Source organism: Bos grunniens, chromosome 2 (assembly GCF_055505025.1).
Source record: "Bos grunniens cultivar Pamir isolate PY7600 chromosome 2, Bosgru_T2T1.0, whole genome shotgun sequence".
Lineage (NCBI taxonomy): Eukaryota > Metazoa > Chordata > Mammalia > Artiodactyla > Bovidae > Bos > Bos grunniens.
In genome coordinates, this window is record NC_141166.1 from 18252886 (window position 1) to 18276129 (window position 23244).

Genomic DNA, 23244 nt, shown 5'->3' on the forward strand with positions numbered 1-23244 from the left:
GGTAAAGCACTCTCCACTGAGAGCAAGGGCTAGCAACCTGTTTGGAAAACAACTCTTTTAAGAGTTGACAGCATACGCTCTTATCAGACCCACGTTCAAATCCAAGTTCCACCACTTAGTAGAAGTATACACAAGAACTCTTGGACAAAACATTTACCTTCTGAGTCTTGATTATTTACAAATGCTAGGATGACTATTAAATTTTTAACATGAATAAAACACCCAGGGTTGCATTTAAAACATAGGGACAGCTTACTAATAAATGGCAGTTATCAGTCTGCATGAGCCTTTACTATACTGAAGTAAAGATTAACCTTCCGTCATCATGTAATGTTTTTTCACATATTTAACCTTAGTTTTTTCCCCCCTTTCAATCACTTGATAGCAATGGAAATAAGCCTGCTTCTTATTCAAAGGTCTGATAAATACTCATATAAATGTCCTTCCTAAGTTATGTTTTTTAATTCATTCTCCCATCAGGTTTATTTTCATAAAGGGGTAGCTTAGTTATCAAAATTGATTCTCCCAAAGAACAATAACCAATTATCTAAAACTCTTTTGCTAAATAATCCTTCTTCCTTCCCAGTGATGTATGATTTCACTTATGTAGCAGGTACATTTATTTTTATCTTTCACTAAACTCCCTAAGGTGACTTCTTAAAAATCTGGCTATACTCTCTGGCCAAGATACACTAATTTAATTTGGGAGATGTTATTTCTTCATAACATTCAGTATTCACATTCAAAAACATGGTAACTCTCCATCTTTAAGTCTTTTTTTCACTCAATGAAATTTATACTAGTTTTCTTCAGAGATTCCAAACATTTCTCAGCAATCCCCTCAACTTATGAATTTGATTTTTGGTTGCTATAATGAGATTGTTCTCCCAGTATTTTTAGAACTGGATATTGCTAGCAAGAAAAATGCTACCAATTTTTAAGTGTTTTTATGTGGTATACAGCTACCTTATTGAACTCTTACTTTTAGTCTTTCAATTGATTCTGTTGGTTTTCCTAGGTTTAAGACTGCAACATCTACAAATATAGCTGCACCATTTTTTTCAAACAGTTGTACCTTTTATTTGATGTATCTTGCATTGCCCAGGATAATGCTAAAGGTGTAGGGCAGGCTTGTTTCATTTTCTGATTTCAAGGGGAATTCTACTAGTGTTTACCAATTAGTAGGTTGTTTGCTGTTGGTTTAAGATATTCTTTTATCTTCTACCAGCTTTTAAAGAGTTCATAATCAACAAGAACTGTTGAACTAACATTGTTATCTTGGCTATATTAATATGATACAGCATGTTCATTGTATGCTGGTACCAGACTGCTACTGCTAAGTTGCTTCAGTCATGTCTGACTCTGTGCGACCCCATAGACGGCAGCCCACCAGGCTCCCCTGTCCCTGGGATTCTCCAGGCGAGAACACTGGAGTGGGTTGCCATTGCCTTCTCCAATGCATCGAAGTGAAAAGTGAAAGTGAAGTCGCTCAGTGATGTCCAACTCTTAACGACCCCATGGTCTGCAGCCTACCAGGCTCCTCCGCCCAGTCTGAGCCCTACCAGACTGCAAGGGTTCAAAAACTAGGCTCTGTGACTTATTGGCAATTTATCCAGGAGCAGATTATTCAACTTCTTGGCCTAAATTCTGTCACTCGTAAAATGAGGGTAATAATAACAACCTCCTTTTTGAGTTGTTTTGAGGACTGTGAACTGAGATAATCTATTAGAACAAAGGCATACAGTAAATACCAAAATTACATGTCCTTTGTCTTTTTTTTTTGTAGTTTCCATGTTATTCTTTCCATATATCTCACCCTCTCCTCCCCTCTCTCCATGTCCATAGTCTGTTCTCTGTTTCTCCACTGCTGCCCTGTAAATAAATTCTTCAGTACCATTTTTCTAGATTCTGTATATATGTCTTAGACTATGATATTTATCTTTCTCTTTTTGACTTACTTTACTTTGTATAATAGGCTCTAGGTTCAACCACCTCATTAGAACTGACTCCAATGTGTTCCTTTTTATGGCCGAGTAATATTCCGTTGTGTATATGTACCACAACTTCTTTATCCATTCATCTGTCGATGGACATCTAGGTTGCTTCCACATTCTAGCTATTGTAAACAGTGATGCAAAGAACAATGGGATACATGTGTCTTTTTCAGTTTTAGGCATATTCAGCCATATGCCAGGCATATTCAGGGTATATGCCTAGGAGTGGAATTGCTGGGTCATATGGTAGTTTTATTCCTAGTTTTTTAAGGCCTCTCCATACTGTCTTCCACAGTAGCTGTATCAATTTACATTCCCACCAACAGTGCGAGAGCATTCCCTTTTCTCCACACCCTCTCCAGCATTTACTGTTTGTAGACTTTTTGAGGATGGCCATTCTGACTGGTATGAGGTGTTATCTCATTGTAGTTTTGATTTGCATTTCTCTAATAATGAGTGATGTTGAACACCTTTTCATGTGTTTGTTAGCCATCTGTATGTCTTCTTTGGAGAAATGTCTGTTTAGGTCTTTTTCCCACTTTTTGATTGGGTTGTTTTTCTGGTATTGAATTGTATGAGCTGCCTGTATATTTTGGAAATTAATCCTGTATCAGTTTTTCATTTGCTATTATTTTCTCCCATTCTGAGGGTTGTCTTTTCACCTTGCTTACAGCTTCCTTTGCTGTGCAAAAGCTTTTAAGTTTAATCAGGTCCCACTTGTTCACTTTTGTTTTTATTTCCATTACTCTAGGAGGTGGGTCATAGAGGATCTTGCTTTGATTTATGTCATTCAGCGTTTTATGTTTTCCTCTAAGAGTTTTATAGTTTCTGGTCTTACATTTAGGTCTTTAATCCATTAAGTTTATCATTGTGTATGGTGCTAGGAAGTGTTTTAATTTCATTCTCTTACTTGTAGCTGTCCAGTTTTCCCAGCACCATTTATTGAAGAGGCTGTTTTGCCCCCTTGTATACTTGCCTCCTTTGTCAAAAATAAGGTATCCATAGGTGCAAGGGTTTATTTCTGGGCTTTCTATCTTGTTCCATTGGTCTATATTTCTGTTTTTGTCCCATTACCATACTGTCTTGATGACTGTAGCTTTGTAGTATAATTTGAAGTCAGGAAGGTTGATTCCTCCAGCTCCATTCTTCTTTCTCAAGGCTGCTTTGGCTATTCAGGGTCTTTTGTGTTTCCATATGAATTGTGAAATTTTTTTCTAGTTTTGTGAAAAATGCCATTGGTAGTTTTGAGGACTATGAACTGAGATAATATATTAGAATATAAAGGCATACAGGAAATACCAAGCATTACATGTCCTTTGTCTTCTTTAATTAAGAGAATTTCCTACTTAATTAAATTTGCTGGTGTTTTATTGAGAATTTTCATGGCTATTTTGATAAGTGAAATTGAAACAGTTTTCTTCTTTTGTGATGTCTTATCAGGTTGTCGTTCTTCTATTTTAATATGTTTTTAAGAGTTCGTGCTGACTTTGAAAGATGAATTTTACATCTTCTGGTATTTTTCTAGATCTAGAATAATCAAGATAGATTATTGATAAGTATTTCAAGACTTTTAAAAGAACTTATCACTTCCATATTATAGAGGTCTGAAGCTCCCCTCCCTTTTTTGGTTGGGAGGCCATGGCCTTTAACATACATTTACTATACTTCATAATTAACACACTATTCAAGTGCTCCAGCTCAAAACAATCCCCAAGAGCAACCAGTTCCGCTTTCACCATCAGCTCTTTCAAAGTTGCACATGACATACAAATTTGGAGCCACTGACTCTCTCTCTGGTCACTTCCTTCTGGATGCACTGCAATGTCTTGTTCCTCTTCCTTATTCCTTCCTCTTCTTAAGAAGCATCTGCAAAAGATAGTTGTACCCTTCCCAACACCTATGATATCCTAGGATAACGACACTCACTCCTCACTATATTTCATTTTAAAAGTGTGGGAGCTTTCACAGAAGAGAAAAGAGCTAACATTTGTCACCTTGGCCCCCTCTCAGTAGGTTTCTAGCTCTTGTGAGGGTAGAGTACACTCTCCTAGTGTCCAGTCCTCTTCCCATCAACCTACTTCCATCACTCACTAGACTGTCTTCAGGAGCAAGACAACTAACTCTTGAGTAAACAAATGGTTACAGCCAATCTCAGGGAACAGGGATGAATGATTTGCACAACATGAAACTAGGCAGTATCAATATTTACTTTGTTGTGTGCACATACAGGAAGATGGGACAAGTTCTAGTTCCTTCTCGCCTACTTGAGAAGGCAAGGCACAAGGCTACTGTTTCTGAGACTGACTTGCCAGATGCAGCTTAGGAAAAGCAAATATTATAAAGCTATATTATAATACAGTGAACCTAAATAAGATGATCTTGTATAGACATCAAAATGATTTCTAAGTCCTAAAAGATATTTCAATTTAAATTGTATGATTTAACATTTTTTCAGTCAATCTCAAATATGAATTAAACTATGAACAATTGCATATCTGTACTCTGGCTACATGCTTATTATCCAAGAACTTAACAGAATCCTAGGAGGAAAAGAAACAGTTAATAAATGGACAGTACCCGCTGGAAATCAGCACTTTGCTAAGGCTGCACCGCTTTCTGGAATCTGTCCAGCAATCAACACCGAGTTTAGTGCCTATGAGTGGTGGATTCCACCTTTTCCTTTTTTGGAAGAACAGTACGTGAGCTTCCCTCCTCTTCCTACACAGCTCCCTCTCTTCACAGCTCCTCAAAAACCACCAACAGCTACCCGGCAATGTAAAAGTCCTCTCAGCATCCTGGGAGATCACATGTGCTGACTGAAAACCTTGATGTTATCTGTTTCTGTCACAGAAGTTCCCTATGTTCCGGGACGAGTCGGCACTCCCAACACCTTGTGGTGAAAGCAGCAGAGCATGGCGGGCCATGAGGGCGCCCTCTGCAGCCAGGGCTTCACACCTAGGGCCCCTTTCTAGGTGGATGGCTTCAGGCCGATCACTCAGCTTCTCTTTCTCAACTGAAAACAGGGGATGAAAATAGATTATAGGTTTAAATGAGGCAGATACATAAAGAGGTCTTAAACTTTATACCAGCAGGTAACACACATGAGCCATGTTAGTGTATTTATTCTTTTTACCTCACTCCTTTTGCTTACGTAAGCACAGAATGCCTCTTAATACTGAATTGGTCTGCCTCAATGATGTTCATTAGAACCTCTCATTTCAGCAATTTCAGGTCGAACTGAGGACAAACGGACAAGTAAAGAAACAAAAAGAAAAGATATAATCAGGGACAGACAATGAAAATGCCTCAGTGAGTGACAAAAATGTCTGCAGTAGCCAGCTAAGTTCAGGACGATGGAGAGTCGTCTACAAACTGATTTGGCCTCTGCCATTGTTAACACCCTCTAAATACTCCTTTTCTTAGGTTAGGACACAAAAATTAAACCCCCAATAGTATTATAAAATATTAAGAGGGGGATTTTACAAACTGCAGAAAAAGAGATATAACAGGAAACAGCAAACTTTACCTTGTCCTTCTTTCAGTGAACTACAACTGTAAGAATACTAAATTAATCACTGATATAGGTATGCACTTATTTGTATTTAATTACATGTTACAAAGAAAGATTATTCTAAACTTAAGATATTGCTACAAATAGTTTAAAAAATACAAGAATATGGCATGAAGCAATTATGAGGCAAATCAACTTTAAGTGGGTCCTAACAGCCTCCCTGGTGGCTCAGATGGTAAAGAATCCACCTGCAATGCAGGAGATCCTGGTTCAATCCTTGGGTCAGGAAGATCCCTAGAGAAGGGAATGGCTACCAACTCCAGTATTCTTGCCTGGAGAATCCCACGGATAGAGGAGCCTGGTGGGCTACAGTGCACCGGGTTGCCAAGAGTTGGGGTACAACTAAGTAACTTTCACTTTTTGGCTATTTTAAAGCTTAGTATTCCTAAGGGCTAACATCAGAACAAACGATATATCCAGTTACACATCAAAAAAGAGTTCAGGTTCACTTGAAGGCCACTTTAACACTTCCAAAGTCCTAAAATATTTTCGAAAGTATATACAGTGCAGCGGAAAGAGTTTTAGAACTTCAGTTATCATAAAAGCTACAAGGTTTGGGGCACTTAGAATCTATCAGACATTATGCAAAGCATTTCTTACCGAATCCTCAGGACTACTCCATGCATAGGTTCTACTCTCGCTATTTTACTGATGAGAGAGCTGAGGCAGAATGGGCACTGAACACCCTGCCCAAGAAAACAACCAGAATCTAAATCCAGGAATTCTAAGGCCAGAGCCCTTCCTCTTGCAGGCTAAGCTCTAGTTTTCCCACTCACAAAACAATCTTGACAGTATCTTCTCACCCTAACATCTTAAGAGTTTATAAATTCATGTAATCTCACAGTGTTTCTCAAATTGAATGTCAAATTATTTTAGGACCTAATAACATACATTTAAAAACAGAACAGAATAAAAAGTATCAGAACGCACCCATTGTACATAGGAAGGCCTAAGTATTATTTCATGAAACTTCTTTTTCAGTTTTGACAGTGTGTTTATATATGTGCTAGGTCATTGATCAAAAATGTAATTTCTCACTACGGGCTGAAGTTAAAAAAAAAAGAAAAAAAAAAGCTTGAAAAGTCACTCATCTAAGGTGTTCATTCTTCCAAACAAAACTGAAAATAAACTACTCCAATCTTAGTGAAATTCCAACTTGTTGTAAGTAATCATTCAAATTAAAAAGCAAATGCTCTGAATTCCTTACTAGTAAGTATGAAAATAAGAGAGTTTTCCAAATCATGCTCTAATAGACCCCTCCTTCAAAGTGTCTGTGGTCATTTCCTGGGGAAAGGAGATGTTCTTGTGACCAAATGCACTTGACAAATGGTGAAATACTGCACACTGCAGTCCCTCCTGGACAGTCATAATGCACATTACTAAAACTTTGAAAAGCTCTGCAGAAACACAGTAACACAACCATCAACAAAAAATAAAAACTGATTAACTGTTTTTAATCCAGTGCTTTCCTAAACTTAAAAATTTCTCTGGAACCTCTCCCACCAACTATTAATCTTTTCTAAGACTGCTGCTGCTGCTGCTAAGTCGTTTCAGTTGTGTCCGACTCTGTGCGACCCCATGGACTGCAGCCCACCAGGCTCCTCCGTCCATGGGATTTTCTAGGCAAGAGTACTGGAGTGGGCTGCCATTGCCTTCTCAGCTTCTAAGACTAGTGTTCTGCAAAACACAATTTAGGAAATACTGCTTTATGTGAACTTATCAGGACAAAGGAGATCCTAATAAGCTTCAGCTTCACAGCAAGAAACCTCATTCAAATAAGTATAAAGCTGGTAGAGAGAAATAAAATACACAGAAACCTGTGTTTTGGTTAAGTATTTCATCTCTGCTGAGTAGTTTTATCAGAATACTATATAACTGAATCATTTAATACTTACAGAAACAATGTATCATACTCTGAAAACAGGATATGGGGGAAGAGGGGAAAATAGATATGCAAAAAGGTTAAATGAAAACCAGCAACTCAACTATATTCCCATCTATTGTACAAAATTTACATAGGAAATCTATTGACACAAAAATCTACATACTCAGGAGAAATGTGTGTCTCAGACACACACAGGCAGAATAGAGAATAAACCATACTGCAAAGAAACAGCTAAACCGTCTGTAGGACTGCCCAGGTGGCACTAGTGGTAAAGAATCTGCCTGCCAGTGCAGGGGACGGAAGAGACAGGGGTTTGGTCCCTGGGTTGGGAAGATCCTCTGGAGGAGGGCACGGCAACCCACTCCAATATTCTTGCCTGGAGAATCCCATGGACAAAGGAGCCTGGTGGGCTACGGTCCATAGGGTTGCAAAGAGTCCAATACAACTGAAGCGACTTGGCAAGCATGCACGCAAATGATCTGCAAGGATCATTCTGTGACCTGAGTTTCTGTCTCCCTGTTGGAGAATCCAAAGTCATAAACTAGCTCTTAACATGCCATCAAAGAGGGGAAGAGCTATTTACCTGGAAACTCTGAGACTGGCATACAGAACAGGACCAGCATAACGGGTGATAAAAACTGCCTGCGGAACAAACGCATGCATCATAGATGTCTGAGAAGCTGTAAGTGCTCAGGGGTGGTGAACACTGCTCTCTTATCAGTGACAGAACTCTGGGCTGGAAACAATCCTATCTAAGCCAGCCTACCACCCTTTCACAGGTGGAGGACTAGTACCAATACAACCAAAGAACACTATTAATATCTTAGGCATGTTCTTCACATCTTCCAATTGGTTTCTATACTATTGGCCCTTTCTTTTCCACTCACACTGCCTTCAGTTAATATTTTCCCTTTCCCCAAAACAACAGCTCACAGAACTTTACAACATATAGTGCTTAAAAGCTGAGAAATGAAACTAGTTATGAGGCTTGAAGATTTGTTTATCATTAACTTGCTAATAAGCTTAGTTCCCAACCATTTATTCGTAAGTACAAAAAAAAAGAAAATTTGGGGAAAAAAATAGATTTTGATTTACCTGAAGCAGAATTATTGTGAAATAATACGAAGCATCAGAACACAACCAGCAGAAAAAAATTTAGAGCATGGCCTCAAAGCTCATGTCAAGAAACTTGACTTCAAGACCACAGGCAAAGGAGAGGTGCCCAGGAGAGGGGGGAAAAAGCCTACAGAAAGCTTACACACAGGATCACTGAAAATAAGAGCAAGAGACTGAAAGGGCTTTTCAGTCTGGTCCCCTGAGTATAATAATGGGATGACTGAAGCCTAGAGAGGTGGAAAGACTCACCCAGAGTAACACGATTAGTGAACAAATCAGGACCCAGCCCAGAAACCTTTCAATCGGCCCAGGTTTCTGCTTTGCCCACTATAACACAAGGTCTCCCATCTTCTCTATAAGACTAACATGGAAAATAAACATTACTTACCGGCCAAATAAACCTATAAACCACTCATCAAATTATGACTTTATATAACTAAAGCATTTAGAATACAACATCTCATTCTGTGTTACCATATGTGGTTGCTGCCTAGAAACCTGTTAATGCCCCTATTAGGGTCTATTTACAAACTTTCATTCTAAAGTTATTGAATCAAAAAAGTCAGCAAGAAACTAAGACCCTATGGAGGGAAATGAAACTATTTCATATGAGAGAGTCATAGTGAGTCTCATGGACAGAGGAGCCTGGCAGGCTACAGTCCACAACAGGGTTGCAACAGAGTCAGACACGAGTTAGCGACCCAACAACAACAACAAATGCTCTAAGAAGACACTGCTACATAAAGTATAAAACTAACTTTCAAGCAAACTGGATAAAGAGCAGAGAATCAGGTTCTACATCAGCCCTGCAGCACAACCCTGAGCAAGTGACTCTACTTTGAGAAAGCTCTGCCAGTTACAGCTCAAAGTCAGCCACCTGCTGCTCCAGCCATGGTGTGGAAAGAACCATTCCGACTACAGGGTTCCTAAAGCTCTCACATTTCTTCTACTAGAAACAGTCTAGCGTCAGCACCATCACAGTAGGGTTCGCATACAAACCTTCATTCTAAAGTACTAAATCAAAAACAGTCAGCGAGAAACCAAGACCCTAAGGAGAGAAACAACACTATTTCATACGAGACAGTCATACTCTTGTTTCCGGGTGCCACATTTTGAAGTGAGGGGATCTGGGTTCAAATACTAGCTCAAAACTTGGTGTGTGCCAGGCCGTATTCTAAGCACTCTAGACACAGTAACTCATTTAACCCCCTACGGTCTTCTCAGATGGTCTAGAGCAGCGGTCTCAACCTTTTTGGCACGAGGGACGGGTTTCGGGGAAGACAATTTTTCCAGGGACTGGGAAGCAGGGGGCTGGTTTCGACATGACTCAAACACATTACATTTATTGTGTATTTTATTTCTAATCTAAGGCTGCTCCTGATCTGACAGGAGGTACTGGTCCATGACCTGGAGGGTGAGGACCCCAGGTCCATACCTATCCAAGGACTCTAAGCTACAGAGAAGTGAAGGAATTCACCTAGTTACAGAGCCCATAGGAGGGGGTGAGGGTTCAACAATGCAGGAGTCTGGCTGCATCGGTGCTCTTAACTACTAGTAACACTGGCTCTCAGAATCCTATAAATCCCAGAGTGGGTCTTAAACTATAGACATGTAAATGGAATCTGTTTATGGTATTTCTTCCTTGTGCCTAAATACAGCTGATAAATAATCTACTGTGGAAGGAGAGAACAGTGACTATCCTGTTAACAGTACCCTGTAAAAGAACAAGCTAAAGATCATTAAACAAAGTAATAAAGCAGCAACTTAATTAAGATCAAGCTACAAAATGTGTATTTTGTTTCTCAGACAAACATTTTATCAAAATAATCAAAGTGCTGAGATGCCGCTTTAACATTATCATACTTCCTTGGTCATCAAAAATTTATCTGCCGGATAATGCTCCTAAGGAATAATTATCATATAAAACCAGACTGCCACTAAATATTGGTTAACCAGATTTTTCTGCCTTTGTGACTGCACACAGGAAAATGCACATACACACATAAAGAAGCACATACAAACCTACAATCTAGATGCTGTATTCAGAGCATCGAAATCTCAAATTAGACACAATGTATGAAGGGTTATGAAAACAGGTATGTGCCGGCCACTGCCCAACATAAATGACTGGGGCAGGCTTGACCTCTCTCCTTTGGAGCTACTTCACACCTGACTGATTTCCTGCAATTCTCCGTATGCCACTCTTCCTTCCTCCGCCAACCTGACATCACAGTTGCTAAAAACCACAATTCTGCCATCCCCTCACCCCTATCTCAAGAGAAAAGTTAAAAGCACAGTACGGCCAGGAAGCTCAACAGAGGAGAAATGGTACATTGAAGAACACACACACACTTACATATGCACACATGTGCATGCACACACATCCCCTCCTCCCAAAAATGCTGACTGCAATAAGCCACCACAATCTTATCATCTGCTGTCCAGTCTTACAATAGCTTTTCAGAGTCTTTGGAAGGCCTGAGAAACAGAAAGAACATTTAGCGTTTACTTCCAGACGGATCTACTCTATAAATACTGGTGGTACAGACATTTGCCTCACTTTGTTCTCCCCTCACACTATGGACTGATAAAGGTAGTGATTAGGATCCAGTTGGATAGTCACTTGAGTGGTAAGACAAAGTAAGAATTCACACAGCTCAATTCCTTTTTAAATTAAAGATGGCTCCAAAACCAGTCTTTTCAATAAAAAATATAGACCGATGACTAAATTATGTAATATTTAGGCTACTTGATTTGATATGCATTCACACAAATACAAGATCTTTATAACCTCATAATAACAAAAGAAATCGCGAGCAATCTAATTTGATCATCTTTCCCACAATTTCATCACATTAAGTTTTACCAACATTTTGCCATTATCTGTACTAATCCACTTATCAGATTCCTATTTCTACTAACACCAGACAACACCCATATAATCAAATTTCTAAGTAAAAGGAGCCATGGAAAGGAGGGAAACTGATTTTTAAAACAGATACCACTGGAAAGGTAACCAGAAGACACTATCTGACATGAAGCCCTGCCCTATGCTGGATTTTAATCTTCCCTGCCAAAGTGGGGGGATTTGGGTTTGTGTCTGTATTTTTATGGCAGATGGTACAACTGTGAATGATCAACTTCTCCTGGAAAAAAGGCTTCTGGTATAGTATGGCAGTTACTGCAGAAATCTAACACCTAAAGATGCAAAAGGCAATGGCAACCCACTCCAGTATTTGTGCCTGGAGAATCCCACGGACAGAGGAGCCTGGTGGGCTGCAGTCTATGGGGTCACAAAGAGTCGGGGACGACTAAGTGACTAACACACACACACACACACACAACCTAAATAAGTTTATCCGAAGAAAAATACTTTAACAAATATTCAAAAGTAATAAAGGATGCCGTGTGGTATACATTTACAACATACAAATAAAGATTCAAATAAAACCACATTCACACTTCCCTGAGGTCCAGCAATTAAGACTCTGCCAGGGGACACAGGTTTAATCCCTGGCCTGGGAACTAAGATCCCACATGACATAGAGTGTGGCCAAAAAATAAATACATACATACATAAAACAAGTGAAACCATATTATAAAACCAAGCCCCATAATTAAACTGGGCTTTCTCAGCTATTCTTTTATATTAACCTTATGAAAACTTACACAATCTAACTCAGTATCCCACTTTAAATGCCATGAGAAACATAAACAGTCTTTACAGATTGTAAAGCACAAGGGAAAAACGGGTTTAAACAAGAACCTGCTAATGAACTACGGTGATCTGCCATGAAACTTTAAAAAGTCCATTTTGGTACAGCAGCAAATTATTTCACAACAAATTCTGTATTTCACAAAGACATACCAACAGAAAGATGAAATACGTCTAGCCTGAATCTTTGTGATGTCATGGTCAAAAGGTAGTTAACCTACATGGATGGCCTTAGTATAAAGACTTTTTCAGGGGTAAGGGGAGGTGGATGTGGTGGGTGGGGGAGGTGCATCACAGTGTATGGGAGATATTATACCAGTTATGAAAGTACTCTTTTTATAGTGGCTTTTTAAAATTACATCCACTCAAAAAACAGAAATATGTGATCTCTTCTGTACCTGATGACAGCACACATTCCAAATGATAAAACCTTTCTTTATTCAATAAGCAACAGGATCCAAATCTTACAGAAAAGTTAACAAAGTCTTCGAACAAGAAGGCTTAACAAAAAGTTCTGTCTCAGCAATAATTACTAAGCATGACTACTGCATTTTATCTGAGGTAAATAAGGCAATCCTGACAGAAAAAAAATAATATACTTAAGATTTCCCTTACATCTGGGTAAAAATATTTTTATATGAAGATATTCAATGACAAAAAGGAAAAGCCTAATAAAAACTATGTATATATATATAGTTTATCTCCTTATGTAAAGAATATAAAACAGAATAAAAAGGAAACATGCAAAAATGTTCACAAGAACAAAACCTAAGCGATAAGATTACAGAAGATAATTTTTAAAAATTTTACAATACTTCCTGCATTTTACAAGTCTGTCTTTTTAACTGAAAAAAATTGACATTCCTTGTCATATAAGCAAACAACAAATAAGTGCTCACAAAACCAACAATGGTTCTAAGCTGCTTCCATAGAATTTTTAGACTTCTTAGACTTCAAATACAGGGGCTTTATTCATTAGTTATCTGGAAAAATGGAACAAAATAAAGCCAAAGACTTTCACTTCTAGTTCTCCTATATTTTCATAACTAAAAAACTAATAAAGAAATGTTTACATTCCTACAAAAAGTTTCTATGTCCAACTTTTTATTAGTAACAATCTGATTTTTTAAAACATCCATTTATACTGCGTTACACAAACACCATCTCAAAGAACTGAGTTATGTTCAGCTCAGCAGTCCCAAAATGTAGGCATCTAATACACAGTGTGAGAAGTTCTGATGCATTTTAGTGAACCGCACCAACAGAAACACTTCATTTTATACACACCTTTCCATTACTTCTTAAAAGTCTGACATCTAATGAAGTTTTTTGCAAAAGGTACTTTGGCCTAGCCTGGACATGGATTTATCTGAACATCCAGAAAGCTGTCAAAATCTATCTCAAAGTGCGTTATATTCAAGGCACAGAATGTCAACTCTCTACTGGGCCTCCTTCTCTTTCTTTCACAGGAACGCCTTTAATATTCCCCAGCTTCCATTTCTAGGCCCATGAGTCACCGAGAAATGAGCTCTAAGTTTTCCTTAGAATGCCACTCAAACAGCTCCTCTACAGTACTCCAGGATGTGGACCCCAAACAACTGTGGCGACCGCCCCCCGCCCCCACACCACTCCGCACCGTGGCCTTACGCAACCAACTGCATTATCTACTATTCCTAGACTGTACCTTTTTACCTTTGTCCTCCTCTAGCTTTGCTGCCCCTCCACACACGGTTCTCTTCTGCAAACCCTCCTCTCTCCCAAATCCCCACAGGGCCTTCAAGATCGGCTGTGTACCGCCTCGCCCAGGAAGTCTTCCAAATTTCTACCAGGCGGAAGGGTGTGATCGATCGGTCCCGGTCTTTCCCGGGTACCTTTCTTAGCATTTTGTAGGTCTTTCACAGGACTTATCGCCTCCTTCCTGGTATCGTGCCTTATCTCCCGCACCAAGAGCGTCTAAGGTACCCCCCGGGGTGGGGGGAGGGTGGGAAGGGGGCCCCGGAGCCCGGGTTCACCTTTTGAATCCCTCCGGCGCCGACCGACCGGAGGGCGGGGGTGGCGCCTGCAAGCGGGGTCAGCGCGCAGGTTGGTCCAACCGAACCCGGGGGAACGCTCCGACCGCACCATTCCCTAACCAGAAATCGGTTAGGCAGTGTTCCCGAGAGGAAGATCGCAAAGATGCTCGCCCGCCTCCGGGTCACAGGTAAGTTTACCAGGGGGCGAGGAGCGCGGCGGCCCCGAGCCCTGGTGCGGTGGGAGTGACAGTTGGCTCGGCCCGGGCCCCGGACGCCCTCCCTCAACAAACCCGGGCGCCGACAGCCCCGCCAAAGAACCGCGGAGGGCGGGCAGGGGCGCATAGGGTCCCCGGGGCCCCGGGCCGCAGACCCCTGAGCGCCGCGCCGGCTAGGATGAGGTTGCGGGGAGGGACGGGGAACGGGGAAGGCTCCCGCGAGGGGCCCGGGCCGGGCGGAGAGCGGGCAGGCCGGGCCGCTCCCGCCGACTCCTGGGCCGGGGTGGGGGTGTGGAACCCGCCACCGCCAACCGGAGAAAATGGAGGCAGCCTCGGGGTCGGGGCCGGGCCGGGGCCGCAGGGAGGCGGAAGCCAGGCTTGGCGTCCGCGCCGCGAGCGGGGTCGGGCCGGCGGGTCACTCACGGGGCTGGGCCGGGCGGCTCCCTCTCCGCCTCCGCGTCGTCGCCGTCCCCGTCTTCGGCGGCGGCCGCCGCCTCGGGCTGCTCGCTCGGTCCCCGCGGCGCGGCTTGGGCGCTCGGCCCCTCCGTTGTCTTCCGCCCGCTCCTGCTCCCGGCGACAGGATCCTGCGGCGGCGGCGGCTGCGCGGGAGGACGGCGGCCCAGAGGCTCCCGCGGCGGCCGCCGCACTGCTGCTGCTGCTGCTGCTCTCGCTCACTCGTTCGGGCTGCGGCTTTGCGGCGGGGCCCGCTGTTACCTTCGCGTTCTCCCGGCTCCCGGAGCTTCAGACGCTCCCCAGGCCGCGCTGCTCCCCGAAACCCCCGTTCCCGGCCCGAGCCCGGCTTTGACGTGCGAACTGCGCAGCCGCGGAGGGCACGACGTCGGGCGGCGCCGCAACACCCCGCCCCCCGCCCCACGCCTTTGGCCTCGGGCGCCCCGAGGCGGACGGGCGGACTCAGGGCTGGGGCGCGTAGGAATCCTCGCAGAGCCGAAGCGGGAAGGGACGCAGACAAAAGCGGAAGCCGAGGACCAGGGTTCCTCCCCTTTCACCTGACACTTAAACGTTGGCGCTCAGCCCTATCTCTTCTGTGCAACCACTTCTTCCCGGAGCAATCCTACGTCCACTTTCGCCGATCACTTCCCGAACTCTTAACAGAGCTTTATTTCTGCTAAAAGGTCGGGCGCCGACTTGTGTAGACTCCTTTATACTTCCGAGGGAGAGAGAACTCTCATTTTTAGCATCCTCTGAGAAAGAGCGTAGAAAGTGATCGAACAGCCTGGATTTCAGTCTCCACTTCACCGTTTAGTCCTTATGGGCTATTTCCTGTCCTTATTCCTACGTTCTTTCACACATAGTCACACAAAAGTATAATATATAATAGGCTCGCAAAGAGTCGGACACGACTGAGCGACTGAACTGAACTGAATGAGGATGAACGAGATAATGCATTGCAAACTCCGACAACAGACTCTGTATCTGTTACCATACATGTGTATCTTCATTTCTTTCAGTTGCTTTGCTTTACTTTGTAATCGAGCAGGTATTTGGGGACATCTACTGCTATGGTTTTTCCTGTGGTCATGTATGGATGTGAGAGTTGGACTGTGAAGAAAGCTGAGCGCCGAAGAATTGATGGTTTTGAACTGTGGTGTTGGAGAAGACTCTTGAGAGTCCCTTGGACTGCAAGGAGATCCAACCAGTCCATTCTGAAGGAGATCAGCCCTGGGATTTCTTTGGAAGGAATGATGCTAAAGCTGAAACTCCAGTACTTTGGCCATCTCATGCAAAGAGTTGACTTATTGGAAAAGACTCTGATGCTGGGAGGGATTGGGGGCAGGAGGAGAAGGGGACGACAGAGGATGAGATGGCTGGATGGCATCACTGACTCGATGGACGTGAGTCTGAGTGAACTCCCGGAGTTGGTGATGGACAGGGAGGCCTGGCGTGCCGCAATTCATGGGGTCGCAAAGAGTCGGACACAACTGAGCGACTGATCTGATCTGATCTGATCTGACTGTGTGGCAGGCACTATTCTAGGTGGTGGGGCAGTGAACAAAACACTCCCTGCTCCAAAAGATTGAAGGCGGGAGGAGAAGGGGACGACAGAGGATGAGATGGTTGGATGGCATCACTGACTCAATGGACATGAGTTTGAGTAAAGGGGAGTTGGTGATGGACAGGGAGGCCTGGCATGCTGCAGTCCATGGGGGTCACAAAGAGTGGGATAGGAGTGAGCGACTGAACTGAACTGAAGACAATAAACAAACCAACATATATATGACTTTGGATCTCCCTGGTAGCTCAATCGGTAAAGAATCTGCCTGCAGTGCAGGAGACCCGGGTTGGATCCCTGGGTCGGGAAGATCCCCTGGAGAAGGAAATGGCAACCCACTCCAGTATTCTTGCCTGGAAAATCCCATGGACAGAGGAGGCTGGCTGGCTGCAGTCCATGGGGTGGCAAAGAGTCTGATACGACTTAGTAACTGAACCACCCACCACCCATAGAGAATACAGGGTGTCCTGTAAAGTTTGCATGTGATTGATTGATTTATTGAATATATTACTTCAGATGGCTTTCAGTGCTGTGGAGAAAACCACACAGGCTAAGGAGGGGAGGGAGTGCAGGGAATTGTTATTTACAGTGCTCCCACAAAGGGTGCATGCATGCCTGCTCAGTTGTATCTGACTCTTTGCAACCCTCATGGACTGTAGCCCGTGAAATTTCATCTGTCCATGGAATTTTCCAGGCAAGAATACTGAAGTGGGTTACCATTTCCTACTCCAACGGCTCTTCCCAACCGGGGGATCAGAACCCAGGTCTCTTGCATCTCCTGCATTGGCAGGCAGATTCTTTACCACGATGCCTCCTGGGAAGCCCAGGGTAGCTATTTGAAGAAAGAGCCTGCTATGAGCTATGTATATGGAATGGCAGAAGGAACAGCAAAAACCAACACCCTGAGGGGGAGATGCCTTGGAGCCCACCAAGGCAAGAGCCCTGAGCTTAGAAGGGAGAGTTGAGAAGAGGAGGAGGCCATATAGGCCAAAGTGAGGACTTTGGTATTTACACTGAATGAGAGCGGGAGCTATTTGGAGTGTTTTGAGCAGAGAGAGGACGTGGTCTGACATTTCAAAAGAATTACTCTGGTTGTGGTGTGAAGACTAGCCTGAAGGGCCTGAGAGTTTCACCCAAGAGACCAGTTGGAAGGCTTTTGCAATAATCAAGTGACAGGAAGACAGACTCAGCCCAGTGGAAGACTAATGAAGTGGTCCTGTTCTAGACACATTTAAAAGGAGGAGCTGACGTGATTTTGCTGATTTCTAAGTTTTGTTTGTTTTTTGTTTTCTCAAGCAACTGGAAGATACAATTTGGTGAAATGGGCAAGAACCCGAAACAGATATGAAGGTGAGTAACTTAGAAGTACATTTAGACCATAAAGAAGGCTAAGTGCTGAAAATTGATGCTTTTGAACTGTGGTGCTGAAGAAGTCTATTAAGAGTCCCTTGGTCAGCAAGGAAATCAAACCAGTCAATCCTAAAGGTAATCAACCCTGAATATTCATTGGAAAGACTGATGCTGAAGCTCCAGTACTTTGGCCACCTGATGCAAAGAGCCTACTCATTGGGAAAGACCCTGATGCTGGGAAAGGCTGAGGGCGGGAGGAGAAAGGGACGACTGAGGATGAGATGGTTGGATGACATCATCAACTCAGTGGACATGAGTTTGAGCAAACTCTGGGAGATAGTGAAGGACAGGGGAGCCTGGTGTGCTGCAGTCCATGGGGTTTCAAAAAGTTGGACATGACTGAGCAACTGAACAACAACAACATATTGAGTTTGAGCTGTCAATTAGATACCCAAGTAGGAAGCTCCATGTAGAAATCTGGGGTTTGGGGGAGAGGTCTGGGCTGGATATGGAATTTGGGGAGTCCTCTGAGTAAGTATGGAGAAGGAAATGACAACCCACTCCAGTATTCTTGCCTGGAGAAGTCCATGGACAGAGGAGTCTGGTGGGCTACCGTCCATAGGGTCACAAAGAGTCAGACACGACTGAGTGACTGACAGAGTAAGTAAAATCTCAACATTCAATGAGATCATTTAAGCAGAGAGTGTTAATAAAAGACTTGGCCAAAGGTGAGCCGAGGCCCCAACATTGGGAGGTCAAGAACCAGCAAAGGATGCTGAGAGGAGCCAGCATGGCAGGAGGAGAAGGCCCAGGAGAGCTTTGCATGCTGGGATAGAGGAGGAATGCCTCCCAATGTAGCTAGCAGTTCAAGTACAGTTAGTCCTGGTGATTGGCGGTTGGTGTCTGTGCCACAGGGGCAACAAGTGGGAAGTTGGGAAGAGCTGCTTCAGCAGAGGTTGGTGGGAAAGCTTCATCCTCTAGAAAGAATGAGACCTAGAAAGATCTCTAGAAAGAATTGGGCTCTAGAACAAGAGCCCATGGGTGCAGACATTTTTTTCAAGAAGGTTTGCTCTAAAGGAGGGCAGAAAAATGAGGTGGTAGCCAGAAAGGAATGTGGAGTCAAGACAGACTTTTTTGTTCATTTGTTTTATTTCATTTTGTTTTGTTTTGAGGATAGGAACTGTTAGAGACAGCCTATGTGCTGATAGGAATGATTCAGTAACAAGGGAAAATTTGATGATGACTGGGGTGGGGTGGCATTTCCTGGAGAGTTGCCCTGGAGTGAGCAAGAAGAGAAGGTTACAGCATACAGTTGGAACTGGGGGGGAGCGGGCAGACCTTGGAGACCAACAAGGCAGGAGTTCACTCACAGTAACAGAGGGCAGGCAGCCCCGGAGAAGAGGAGCCAGAATGCATGGACATTCCCTTGAGGGTTTCTGTTTTCTCAGGGCAATAGGAAGCAAGGTCATCAGCTCAGAGCGTGCAGGGGGAGGAGGAGTTGGACATTTGAGGGGAGAAGGGACTGTCTACAGAAGGGCCGGTCAGTAGGATCATTCTGTTTCTCGGGGGCCACAATTTCCTAGAAAGGTGCAAGTACAGGATGGTGGGGACCTGAATTCAACCAGGATTATTTTGGGCTTCCCTTGTTGCTCAGCAGGTAAAGAATCCCCCTGCAATGCAGGAGACCTGGGTTCAATCCCTGGGAAGGATAGAAAGATCCCGGGAAAAGAGAAAGGCTACCCACTCCAGGATTCTGGCCTGGATAATTCCATGGACTGTACAGTCAGACACAACTGACTGACTTTCACTTTCTGTTTTTTTTTTTTTTTTTTAAATTTTTGCTGCATGACTCCATGAGGAGAAGAAGGGGCAAGAAAGGGAAGGGTATATGCAAGGAAGTAATAATAATGCCTAACTGCTGCCTCCAAGCTGGATAGGAGGGAGGGAGGAAATGGGGGAGGAGGTGGGGCAATGTGAGGACAGAGACCCTGCGAAGGTGGTGGCAGGAACTAAGGAGTGATAAGCGAAAGGATGGTGTGGTCAGCACAGCAGGCCAGGTGAGCTGGAAAAGTAGAGAGCCAGGCTGCTTGCACTGAGTGTACAGAAGAAGCTGTGCCGTGCTCAGTTGCTCAGTCTGTCCGACTCTGCGACGCTTTGGATGGTAGCCCGCCAGGCTTCTCTGTCTATGGCATTCTCCAGGCAAGACTACTAGAGTGGGTTGCCATTTCCTCCTCCAGGGGATCTTCCCGACCCAGGGATAGAACCCATGTCTCTTGGGTCTCTTGCATTGGCAGGCAGATTCTTGACCACTTTGCCACCTGGGACGCCCCCATGGAATAAGCAGTTTCTGATAAATGACAAGGTCTGGGGCAGCTTCTCACACTCATGTCCACGTATGTTACCAGAGGGTCTTGTTGAAATGCAGATATTGATTCCATTGGTCTAGAGTGGAGCCTGGGATTCTGCATTTCTAACAGTTGTGCCTGGAAGCAGGGAGGATTCTTCTTATTCTGGTTATGGTTTTGATACCAAAACCTTGGTAAATGCAACACACACACACAAGAAAACCAGACTAATCTTGCTAGTGTGTGTATATACTTATGTGGCTTCCCAGATGGTGCTAGTCGTAAAGAACCTGCCTGCCAATGCAGGAAACATTAGAGACTAGGGTTTGATCCCCGGGTTGGGAAGATCCCCTGAAGGAGGAAATGGCAACCACTTCAATATTCCTGCCTGGAGAGTCCCATGGACAGGGGAGCCTGGCGGGCTACACAGGCCAGAGAGTTGCAGAGAGTCAGACACAACTGAAGTGATTTAGCATGCACCCATGTATATATGAAAAACCTAAATAAAAAGTATGGAATACAAGTAAAATAATAGCACACTAAAAGTAAAGTTCATTCCAACCAAGGGCAATTGATCTCAAACATATCAGAAACTATTAGAAAAACTATAGCTGTCTAGGCTCAGGGAGAAATCAGCTGATGAAAAGCCCTGAGCAAGCAGATGCCCGGAGCTGTCTCTGCTTCTCTCCAGTTGCCATGGATGGGAGGCGCCTGGCCCTCTACAGTGAGCAGAATGCAAGTTTTATCTAATTTTAAAACTTTGTTCAATGAGGTCTTTACCCCCACAACTTTTTCTTTTTTAAAGAAGAGAATTCTTTTTAACTGTAGTCCCCCAAAGGGTGGCCTTTATTGTGCTGACATACCACAAAAACAAATTGGGACCCAGTTTCCCACAGAATAAAAGAATGCATGGGGGTGGATAATCCCACATGCAAGTTTTGATTCCTTTGATTTAAGGGTCAGAGCAGGATTCCAGATTAATCTCTCAAAGTGGGATAAGTCCACTACAGCCAAGAATTGTAGCAGCAAGATGGCAGAAATTTCTGGATAAGGGGTTTGTAACAAATTCTGAAGCCAAAGTGGAAGGAGCAGTAGCATCTGACCAGTTGACCATCTGACCACTTGAATTTGCACTTGGGGAGATCCTTCTCAATCTTTCTACTAGACTCCAACCCCTTTCTTTTAATATATTACATATGCATTTTATGATATATCCTATAATTTATACTATATGAAGCATGATCTCTTTCTGGGAAATTCCTCGACCTCTTCATGTAGAGGCCGTCTCAACAGAGGCCCCTCACTCTCTCAAGCCATGTCCACAGACCTCAGGGTCATACGGCAACGTCACATTCTGCTGGAGTCTGTGTTGGTCCTGTGTAATTCCTCCATCATTTTCATTTCCCTTCCTCTCCTCTGCTGAAGCCAGGCCATCGGATAAAGGCACCTCCCTGCCTTAATCACACCACTCGTGAAGGACTTTGAAGCCTGACTCACAGCTTCCCTGCCCGCCCCACCCTGTGCCTGACTTCTCCAGGCCAACGTAAGTGCCACTCATCCAACATATTAGGTCATGATTCCCTCATGTTCTCTGCCCCAGTGACCTTCACTTCCACTCCACTCAGCAACCACTTGGTTAGCCCCACCCTGGTCTCTGCAGTTACCAAGCTTCTACCTTTGAAGCTTGAACTCTGTAACTCTCCTGTTGAACTGCTCCTCCCACCCATCCACCCTTCCCACACCCTCATACCCACCAAACCTGCTCTGAATCTCATTGAAACTTTGTGTATTCAACAAATACATATTGAGAACACATAATTACTGGGCACAAACAGTGGGAAGGAGACATTGGGCCAAGGCATGACCCAATGTCTTTCAGCCAGCCTGCAGTCCAGGAAAGGCACACAAAGAAACAGCAATTACAGAGAGTGAGACAAGATGCGTAAATAAGATTTAGCCAGCTGAAAATGGAGGTAAATGAGCAAGGAAGATCATGTGAATAGCGCCCAACACAGGAAAGAACAATGAGTTTGGGGAAGTGCATACCAGTAATTCGCTATATAGAGCTTAGTGCTTGGGGAGGGGACTTTTATTTTTTTTTTAATTTGTTATTTCTTTTTTCCCAAGCTTTACTGAAATATTATTGACTTGCAACATATGTAAGTTTTAGGTGTGCAGTAGGATGACTAGGTCCATATATGCATTGCAGAAGGATTACCATAATGAGTTTAGTTCAAATCTGCATCCCCTCACATAATCCTCACATGATTTTGTGTGGATTCATTGGAAAAGACCCTGATGCTGGGAAAGATTGAAGGCAGGAGGAGAAGGGGATGGCAGAGGATGAGATGGTTGGATGGCACCACTGACCTGATGGGCATGAGTTTGAGTAAACTCCGGGAGTTGGTGATGGACAGGGAAGCCTGGCGTGCTGCAGCCCATGGGGTTGCAAAGACTTGGACAGGACTTGTCGACTGAACTGAACTGAACTGTGCAGTGATAACATTTAAGATCTACTCTCCTAATAACTTCCATTAAAATAGAGTACTGCTAGTTATAGTCACCATGCTGTACATTAGATATGTACATCTCTGTGTGCATTATACATGCGACATATGTATAGTGTAGGCACATTATACATATTACATTTATGTTAGACATAGTATGGACATCATTTTCCCCAGCTGCAGCCCCTAGCAGCCATCATTCAACTATCTATTTCTGTGAGTTCATCTTTTCTAGATTCTGTGTATATAAATGAGAACACACAGCATTTGTCTTTCTCTGTCTGACTTATTTCACTTAGTAGAACACCTGAATATCCTCAAGGTCCCTCATGTTGTCCAGGACTTATGGAGGGAAATTGGCACCAGATAACGTTGGAGGATAAGCAAAGTCCCAGGAATGAAGACCCACATCATCTGTGTTAAGGAGACGGGGTTTCAACATGAAGACAAAGGGGGTAGGTTGGGTAGAGGGAGTATCGAAACTTTAAGCTGTGGAGTGACCAATTCACATCATTCTTTAGGT

At 43.5% G+C, this 23244-nt stretch overlaps 1 protein-coding gene and 1 long non-coding RNA gene across 4 annotated transcripts in view; one reads left to right on the top strand and one right to left on the bottom strand.

Moving 5' to 3' along the window:
- Window positions 1–15318, bottom strand: part of CAB39 (calcium binding protein 39) — a 102320-nt gene extending 87002 nt beyond the window's left edge. The window contains exon 1 of the mRNA XM_086335867.1: window positions 14932–15318. The gene's annotated coding sequence lies outside the window, so the exon portion shown is untranslated. The remainder of the gene's footprint in view (window positions 1–14931) is intronic.
- Window positions 13969–23244, top strand: part of LOC147377706 (uncharacterized) — a 29609-nt gene continuing 20333 nt past the window's right edge. The window contains exons 1-3 of one of the 3 annotated variants that reach the window (XR_015140472.1): window positions 14107–14239; window positions 14428–14481; window positions 17816–17869. This is a non-coding gene — a long non-coding RNA (uncharacterized LOC147377706). Of the gene's footprint in view, window positions 14240–14414; window positions 14482–17815; window positions 17870–23244 lie in introns of those variants that run through there. The other 2 variants (XR_015140474.1, XR_015140470.1) reach the window with 2 other exon arrangements.